We start from the raw sequence: 9,277 nt of genomic DNA, 5'->3' as shown, positions 1-9,277 counted from the left end.
TTAAAAGTCATTATATAAAAAAATGTGATAGTTTAGCTGGTTGGAGTTTGTAGTATGAGCAATTGGGTTTTCGATCGATGAAAACTAATTTTAAGAGTTATTTTTGTGAAGGAAAATTTAGATCTCGATTGATGGTATTTAGTATAATTGTAATGACATGTAAATATATGTTTGTTTAAAATTAGGAGTGACTCTCTGGGAGAGCAGTGAGAAGTGGTATGGAAGCTCTTAAGAATAGTGATGAGAAGTGTCATCATATATATACTTTGTCGGAAAAACTTTCAAGGAAAATGATGGAAAGTGACATGTGTACTTTGTCAAGGAATACCTAAAAGAAAGTGATGGGAAGTGAAATTTGTGTACTTTAACGGGGAAGCTTTTGAGGAGAGTGATGGGAGGTGATACCTGTGTACATCGTCAGGGAAGCAATCAAGAAGACAAGAAGAGTGATGTGAGGTGGCACCTGTGTACTTCATCGGGAAATCTCTCGAGGAGAGTGATGGGATGTGATATTTGTGCATGTCGTTAGGGAAGCTCTCGAGGAGAGTGTTGAAAAATGGCACTTGTGTACTTCACCGCTAAGAGTCTTGGGGAGCAGCAGAAGTGGACCTTATCTGTACGACTTATGAGAAGCAAGATGGGTGGTTGGTGAGTGGTTCTTGGTAAGCTGCGTGTGAGAGTTATTGTGGAAACTTGGTTTGTAATGTTGTGTATTATTAATTGTGATTATATGTTTTGAATTGTTATGTGAAACAATAAACTTTGTGAATGGTTATGTGAGACAACCAATAAAATTGAATGATGTTGTGAGACACAGGAGATATGAAAGGTTTAGGTGAACTTTTATATCATTATTGATGTCTATTATTGTTTATGATGTTTTTGTTAGTCCACCCTAGCATGTGTACTTTTGACTATTATGATCGTATAAGTGTTGTCGATATACGAGATTAGATGTTGATATGGATGCACAACGGTGAAAAGCATAGTGTTTGTTTTGGCAAAGAACTTGTTTTGTATTTGAGCTTGTTTTAGATAAGGGTTATTTCGAAGTAATTTACACTTTGACTTAATTCTAGATTTTTTTTATCTTACTCTTGAATTATTTGGACGAATAAATGAAAGTTTCGATTTTCCATTTTGAATGGTGATATTAGGGTTTATATATATATATATATATATATACTATGTTGAAATCAATTTATGTAATTTTAATTAATGAATTATGGTGTATGAATGATGAATTGTGAAAAACAAATGAATATGATTTATGGTTGATGATAATGTAGACATGTTTACCAAGAAAATACCATTATGTGTTGTGTACTACAATGTATTGAATTTGAGGATGATTATAAAGGGACTATTTGACTTTATTTATAACCGAACTCACATAAAAAAGTATCATCAAGTGAAAAGAGTCATTGGAAGTTTGTATGACTTAAATTGCGGTTTTAAATAGAGTATGATATTGTAAGTCAAAGAAATTTATCTTGTCAAAAGTGTGGGTAATGTTCAATTTCTTTATCTTTTGTTTGGTGTTAAAGAAGATGTTAGTGTAATAAGTGAAAAAAATTTTGTATCTAAATTCAATGCATTTGGATGTTTTCATAAATGCACGTGGATGAGATGACTGTATATTTCTGACAGGAGATTGTCAAGAAGTGGATTTTAATCCTAATTCAACCCTCACAAAATTAATTTGTAAGGTGAGGTTTGCATACACACTTATATATTATAAAATTGTGTTAACTTTAATTGAAGTGGGACTTCCAACACACTCCCCTCACATCGGGGCATATACTTCTCCAGCCTGAGACTCGATATTAATGTTGATCAAATAGACCTGATAGCGAGTGGAACAATTGATTAAAAAAAAAGTCAAAAGGATATGTTCTATCTCATGGCTTTGATACCATGTTAAGAAGTGAGCTTTAAGCCTAACTCAACTTCACAAAATTGATTTGTAAGGTGAAATTTACACCCACTTATATAATAAATTGGCTTTGTCTCTAGTTGATATATGACTTCCAAAAAAGATGATGTGATTGTGTGTGGAATGTGACAAAAAATATCTATAAATTTTGATGTGAGAGATGTAAACATTTGAGTTAGTTTGTATGAATAAATATATGTAGGGGTGACAAAACGGGTTGGACCCGACGGGCTAGCTTGTCAACTCGTGTTAAAAGAACGGGTCAAGTTAAAGATTTCAACCTGTCAGCTCATTTTGACCCGATCCTTTCAATTCGTCAATATGACGGGCCAAAATACAGGCTGATCCGGCTCAACCCATTGCCCCGTTTTTTGTTTTTAAAAATTAAAATAGAAATAATTAAAAAGATTAATTTTTTTATATTATATTTTTTAAATGTGTAAATATATAATATTATTATAATTTAAATCATTAACACTTATAAATTAAATTTCAATTATTAGTTATAATAAAATAATTTAACATATATAAATGTAATGATTATTTTAACTTATCTAATTAAAAACATTAAATAATCAATTAAAAGTTTAGAAAATATTTTATATGATTAAATACTCTTTTAATATTCATTTTTATATATATATATATATATATATATATATATATATATAAATTTTAAAAATTAAAAATTAAAAAACAAATTAATTTTTTTTAATTAAGAAAAATTGAGTTCATCCTTTACGAGATAAGTTATCATTATTGACCCGTTTCTGTTTGATGGATTGAACCAACTTGTTTTTAGCGGACCATTGATGGACCAGATCAAAATAGGTCGAATTGATCCGTTTTGTCACTTCTATACATTTGTTTGTGAATTTGAAATATGTTTTATTATTAAATTTTCTTATCATTTTGTTACTAACTTACCTATATACGATTTATGTTGTTATGTGACTCTCATAAGAATATTTTTATACGATAACAAATGAATTTACAGTTAAAAAAAGTTAAACCAAAAAGAAATATACGAGGAGCATAGAAGAGAAAAACTGCAATATATAGTTTATAGAATACAACTTACACTTGTTTTATTTGATTTTATTTGATGATGTATATATGAATTCCTATGAAAAAAAAGAAACTGAATGTTTTAATAAGACTATATAAATGTTTTGGCTGTGACAACTAAATTAATTTGGATCTACATTTTGATCAAGTAATTATTCATTATATATTACAATCTAAAACCAAAGAGAAGTACTTATACAGTATACTATTTAATGTTTAATAGGAAATTTTCAGGCATTTGCAATAGGGGCGAACTTATAAATACGGAATCTTTTAAGTATTTATTATATATAAGATCGTGATTTTACCCATAAATGCAGGTTAGGTTAATGATTTATGTTACATATATGAGTTATATCTTGAAATCAATACTTAACATTCTTACCAAAATAAATCTTCTTAAAAAATCAATTAAAGGATAAAAAATTATATTAAATAAAAAATAATTAATTATTACTTTTGAATTGAAGAATTGATTCAAACACATTTACGTATTTATGGTCAGCATAATAGTTTAAAAATAAGAGTTTAATACTAATATAATATTGGTCTAATAAATTATATAATTAATTACATAGGATTATTGTTAATCAAAATTTTAAGATGACTATTTAAAAATTGCCAAATTTATGAGATATGCTAATTGATCACAATCTAAAATCTACTTTACATTTATAATTGCATATAGTATTTTCTCTTTAAAAATTGGTCTAGTAATTAGTATCATCGAGTAATAAGTATGTATCTGTGCTTTATATTATAATGGAATAATTTAAAATACGGTTTAATTAAATATTTATTTGATAAATTTTAGTAGATATTTTATTATAAGTTAAATTATAATTAATATAAATTATTAAATTAAAAAATGTTTATAGAAGATGACGTGGCTGCAATTAATTAATACTACAGTAGTATTAACTGAGCTATGATTTTACCACCTCTCTTTGTGTAAAGTCATCTGTTTCTGCCTTTTCATGGATATTTTAAAATCTTCTAATGGCTGTACATTTCTTACACCGCAAACAGCATGAGAATAATGACCATGAATCTTATTTTCCCCATTTTACAAGGAATGGTTTTATACAGTAAATTTATAGTTTTTTCGAGTCAAATAAAGCCTTTTCACATTAGTAAAAAATAAAGCAAAATTTCATTTTAACTTGTTTAAAACATCTATCATTTTTAAATATATATGAAGATGGTTCTGAATAAGTTTACACAATACTATATATACATCAAACAATTGATGAAGCTATAATGAAAATATATTAATTTATTTATATTAGTAATATATAGTGTGTATTGTCAAACATTCTTTTAATAGACTTTGATGAATCAATCCAAACAGGTTTTCATTTTCCATCTATATATATATTTTATATTTTCATAAATTTATACCTGAAAATTATTTTATCGAATAAATGAAAACCAATATGCAACGAAAACACGAAATTAGAATACGTCATAAAAAATAAATTCAATTAAATTATTTTTTTCCTAAATATAATTAATTAAATAAATCTACTTAAATGTGAAAAATCTTTGAGCGTACAGCTTGAAAAATTCAAACAAACCAAACTAGCACATTTTCATAATCAAATAAATAAAAAAATGTTAAGTTCTTGATCATTATAGAAAAATAATTTTAATATTTTCAACAACATTTATAGTAAAAAATTGTGAAGTTGTGATTATTAATTTTAAATAAAAAATTTAGGCACCGATCATTAAAGTTAAAAAAATTATTCACCAAATCAATAATATGAAACACGTAAACTTCAGATATAAACTTATTTATTTAATTAGAAAATAGAAATAAATATTTGGGAAATTGAACTAGAAAGGCTATGAATACTACTCTACTGTTGCATGTAGTGGAGGAGTTACTATTTTTATGCAACAAATAAAATTGCAGTCTCCACGCGAGAAACAGTATGAGAAAGGAAAGTTAACATGACATAAGGTGATTACTCCTGTACTTCAGCTTGAGTAGAAGAGTTTGTTAAAAGAGTGTAGCAATCTATTTTATCGCTCAATTGCACATGCGCTTCCTTCCCCCAAACCTAAAATGAAACCCAAATGCACACTACATAAATATCAAATCCAAATCCACCAATTCATTACCCTTATCTTTCTCACACATACCACTCCTAGACACACTAAAAATACACTTCACTCTCACACCCAAACAACCCGTGAATGGAATGACAGAGTACCGCTCGCCGCCGACGATGAATCTCTGGACCGACGATAACTCTTCCGTCATGGAGGCCTTCATGAGCTCCTCCGACTTCTCATCCCTCTGGCTGCCCACGCCTCAATCCGCTGCCTCTACCACCACTCCGGGAGCCGACGCCGCCAGAGCCCCGCCGCCACCTCCGCCATCCCAGTCTCAGTCCCTGCTTAACCAGGAGACCTTACAGCAACGGCTGCAAACTCTGATCGAAGGTGCCAGAGAGAGCTGGACCTACGCCATTTTCTGGCAATCTTCTTATGACTACTCCTCCGGCGCTTCCCTTCTCGGTTGGGGCGACGGATACTACAAGGGGGAGGAGGACAAAGGAAAAGGAAAAGCCCCCAAGGAGACGTCGTCCGCGGAGCAGGACCACCGTAAGAAGGTTCTCCGCGAGCTCAATTCCTTGATTTCCGGCCCTTCCGCTTCCGCTGATGACGTCGACGAAGAGGTATCTGACACCGAGTGGTTCTTTCTAGTGTCCATGACTCAGTCCTTTGTCAACGGCAGCGGCCTACCGGGCCAGGCTTTTTTTAATTCCAGCCCCGTTTGGGTCGCGGGGGGCGACCGGTTATCCGAATCGGCGTGCGAGCGGGCCCGCCAGGGGCAGGTCTTTGGGCTTCAGACTCTGGTCTGCATACCGTCCGCAAACGGCGTCGTTGAGCTGGCGTCTACGGAGGTGATTTTCCAGAACCCTGATCTCATGAACAAAGTGCGGGATTTGTTCAACTTCAGCAACCCCGACGCGGGTTCCTGGCCGTTGAATTGCGTTGCCACCGATCAGGGCGAAAACGACCCTTCCTCACTCTGGCTCAACCCTTCTTCCTCTATCGAAATCAAGGACACCTCTAACGCCGTTGCACCCGCTTCAGCAAATGCAACAGCGAAAACGATGCCGTTCGAAACCCCTGGTTCCAGCACTCTAACAGAAACCCCTAGTGCCGCAGCCGTCGCAGCAGCTCACGTCCCAAATCCCAAGAACCAGGGTTTCTTCCCGAGGGAATTGAACTTCTCCAACTCCTTAAAACCCGAATCCGGTGAAATTCTGAGCTTCGGAGAGAGCAAGAAGAGCTCTTACAATGGGAGTTACTTCCCCGCTGTTGCAGCTGAGGAGACCAACAAGAAGCGAAGGTCTCCTGTTTCTCGCAGCAGCATTGACGATGGAATGCTGTCCTTCACCTCCGGCGTCATTCTTCCGGCTTCGAATGTAAAATCGGGTGCTGGTGGTGGTGGTGGTGCCGGGGGCGGTGATTCCGAAAACTCGGATCTGGAGGCTTCCGTGGTGAAAGAGGCGGACAGCAGGGTGGTGGAACCGGAGAAAAGGCCCCGGAAGAGGGGTCGAAAGCCGGCGAACGGCAGAGAGGAGCCGCTGAATCACGTGGAAGCGGAGAGGCAGAGGAGGGAAAAGCTGAATCAAAGGTTCTATGCGCTTCGTGCGGTGGTTCCCAACGTGTCGAAGATGGACAAGGCGTCGCTCTTGGGCGATGCCATATCCTACATAAACGAGCTGAAGTCAAAGCTGAGTGAGCTTGAATCGGAGAAAGGGGAATTGGAGAAGCAATTGGATTCGGTGAAGAAGGAGCTTGAGCTGTCAACTAAAAACCCTTCTCCTCCTTCTCCCCCGCGTGGACCATCTCCATCTAACAAAGAAGCGAAGGAAACGACGACCAAGCTGATTGATTTGGAGGTAGAGGTGAAGATCATAGGGTGGGACGCCATGATAAGAATCCAATGCAGCAAGAAGAACCACCCTGCAGCAAGGTTGATGGCAGCGTTGAAGGACCTCGACCTGGACGTGCATCACGCCAGCGTCTCCGTGGTCAATGATTTGATGATCCAACAGGCCACCGTCAACATGGGAAACCGGTTTTACACGCAGGAACAGCTCCTGTCGGCGCTATCCTCCAAAGTTGGCCATGCACTATAGTCTGCGCTACCATTTCTGGCTGTAGCTGTAGCTGTCCATGTAAAATACTGTTCTTTTTTTTTGGGTAGCTTAGACTAAATTAAATTCTTGAGGTAATTGGATTTGGGAAGGGAAACGGAGCTCTGATGAAGTAGAGGTGAACTATTTTTGTGTTAATATTATCTGTTTATTTAGATTGTATATATGTTTATGAATTATCATAAATGTGAACCGAACTTGTTAAATTTATGGGTATTTTTCCTAAATCCGTGATGCCTTGCCAGTTCTGTGAGATCATGTTATTATTTGTTGGTGTGTATTTTTTGTTTAGTATATTTGTGGTACTGGTGGCATATCTGCTGCTACAGAATGGGCGTTTTGAAGTGTGAATGTTGTGATTGAGTTCTTCTAGATCTGTATTGGTTGTCTGATCTATGATGGGAAGAGTTTGATTTTTGTGTGGTGAAATGGAGCCAACGCAAAACGACATTGGAAACGTGCTGGGAAACAGTGCAGCATTTTATCTTCTGTCCTTGCTTGCAACGGAATCATGTATGTACCTGGTGAATTAGGTGTGGCCCATTTTCAGCCATGTGAAAAATGCGCACCTTTACCAAATTCTTGGCCCTCATACCTCTTTTTTGGTGGTTGACACACTGTTTAGTTATTATTTAATACCAATAATTATTCTTATTTTATTAATATCTCTACTGTTGAACCATGAACAAATTCAAGAGCAATGTTTTTTTTACCATTTTGGTGTTGTTAAAAACGTTGTTTGAATGTCTGCTTTCTTGTCACGTTGAAGTGTTTGACTTCATTGTTTTTGGCCAAGTTTTTTACTCATTCACACGAACAAACCTCTGGTTTAATTTTCGCAGCAGCTAAAGGCAGATCCTGCTATCGCATAATAATAAAGTTTTGACCTTTTTAACCTACCGACTTTAACACTGAAAATACGGTGGACATGCATGGAGAAATTTAAGGTAAAAGAGAGATGTTGAATTCTCCTCTGTTCCAAAGAGGGGTATGTACTAGGGTCTTGGCATGTGCGTGTTGTGCAATAAGAATCACTTCAAATGTACCAACATGAATAACTGTGGCAAACATGTCCACCGTTAGAAAAGGAACTAAAAGCGATCTGCTTTCTCTTTTAAGCTGTATTGGAAAAGGAACACGGGACCCCGAGCTGGTTTTGAGCTCCAACAACTTTTGCCATCTATCCTGTGAGCGTTTTTAAATTGATATCAAGTTGTTGAATCACTTTTACTATTTGAATTTCCAAATTCAATCATTTTTTCATCATTTGAAAACATATAAATTAGTCATTATTTACATTTAAATCTAATATCTACCGACCGTTTTTTTTTACCTCAATAATGTCCTAATTAAATTTTTTTAAAAGTTTGAAACTAATTTATTAATTTCAAAAATAAAAAACCAAACCTATGTTTGTCTAAGAATAGTGTATTAAAAACACATTTCTTCCTAAAATTAATTTTGACCTAAACTGATTTTGGCTAATTAATTTTAAATAAGGAAATTATGCTGGGTTACTATATTATGATTAAGTTAATGATGAACAATATATTTGATCTGCTGCAAAATGACTTAAATTTTCTTTAACCTCAATTAATTTTGGACTCAATTAAATTCTCACACATATTAATATTTATCTAACATCACTTTAGTCGTTTTTAATGAGATCTTAAATGATCCAAAATAATATAAACGTGTATATTTAATGTTATAACTTTGTGTTTTGATAGATGTTTGTACACTTCATTTCAAATAAAAATTATTATATATATATATATATATATATATATATATATATATATAAATTGTTGAAGAAATTTTTGGAGTGAACTTAAGTACATCATACCAAGTGACAACTTATGTACTTGATTATTTTAGTGGCATAATTAGTTAAACAATTATGGACACATGCACCTTGTTAGTCGAAGAATGATATGACACATAAGATAAATCTCTACTTGAAATGATTTTACCACAATATTAATTTAGGCTCATTAGTAATATCTATACTATCGATATAAATATTTACTTAAAATCACATTTCTAATATTTCATTGTGTTTTTAAATAACCTTACGTTAATCAATTTCACG

At 34.2% G+C, this 9,277-nt stretch overlaps 1 pseudogene across 1 annotated transcript; it reads left to right on the top strand.

Annotated features, from left to right (window-relative positions):
* The first annotated feature begins 4,990 nt into the window (after positions 1–4,990).
* On the top strand, positions 4,991–7,412 carry LOC114178057 (transcription factor MYC2 pseudogene; annotated as a pseudogene). The gene has a single exon (XR_014993929.1). The product of XR_014993929.1 is annotated as a transcription factor MYC2 pseudogene (transcript).
* Positions 7,413–9,277: the final 1,865 nt, after the last annotated feature.

This window comes from Vigna unguiculata, chromosome 3, assembly GCF_037176805.1.
Source record: "Vigna unguiculata cultivar grain cowpea cultivar isolate G323 ecotype 2 chromosome 3, ASM3717680v1, whole genome shotgun sequence".
NCBI lineage: Eukaryota > Viridiplantae > Streptophyta > Magnoliopsida > Fabales > Fabaceae > Vigna > Vigna unguiculata.
The sequence above is the reverse complement of the archived record's forward strand: the minus strand, read 5'-3'. Positions and strand labels throughout refer to the sequence as shown.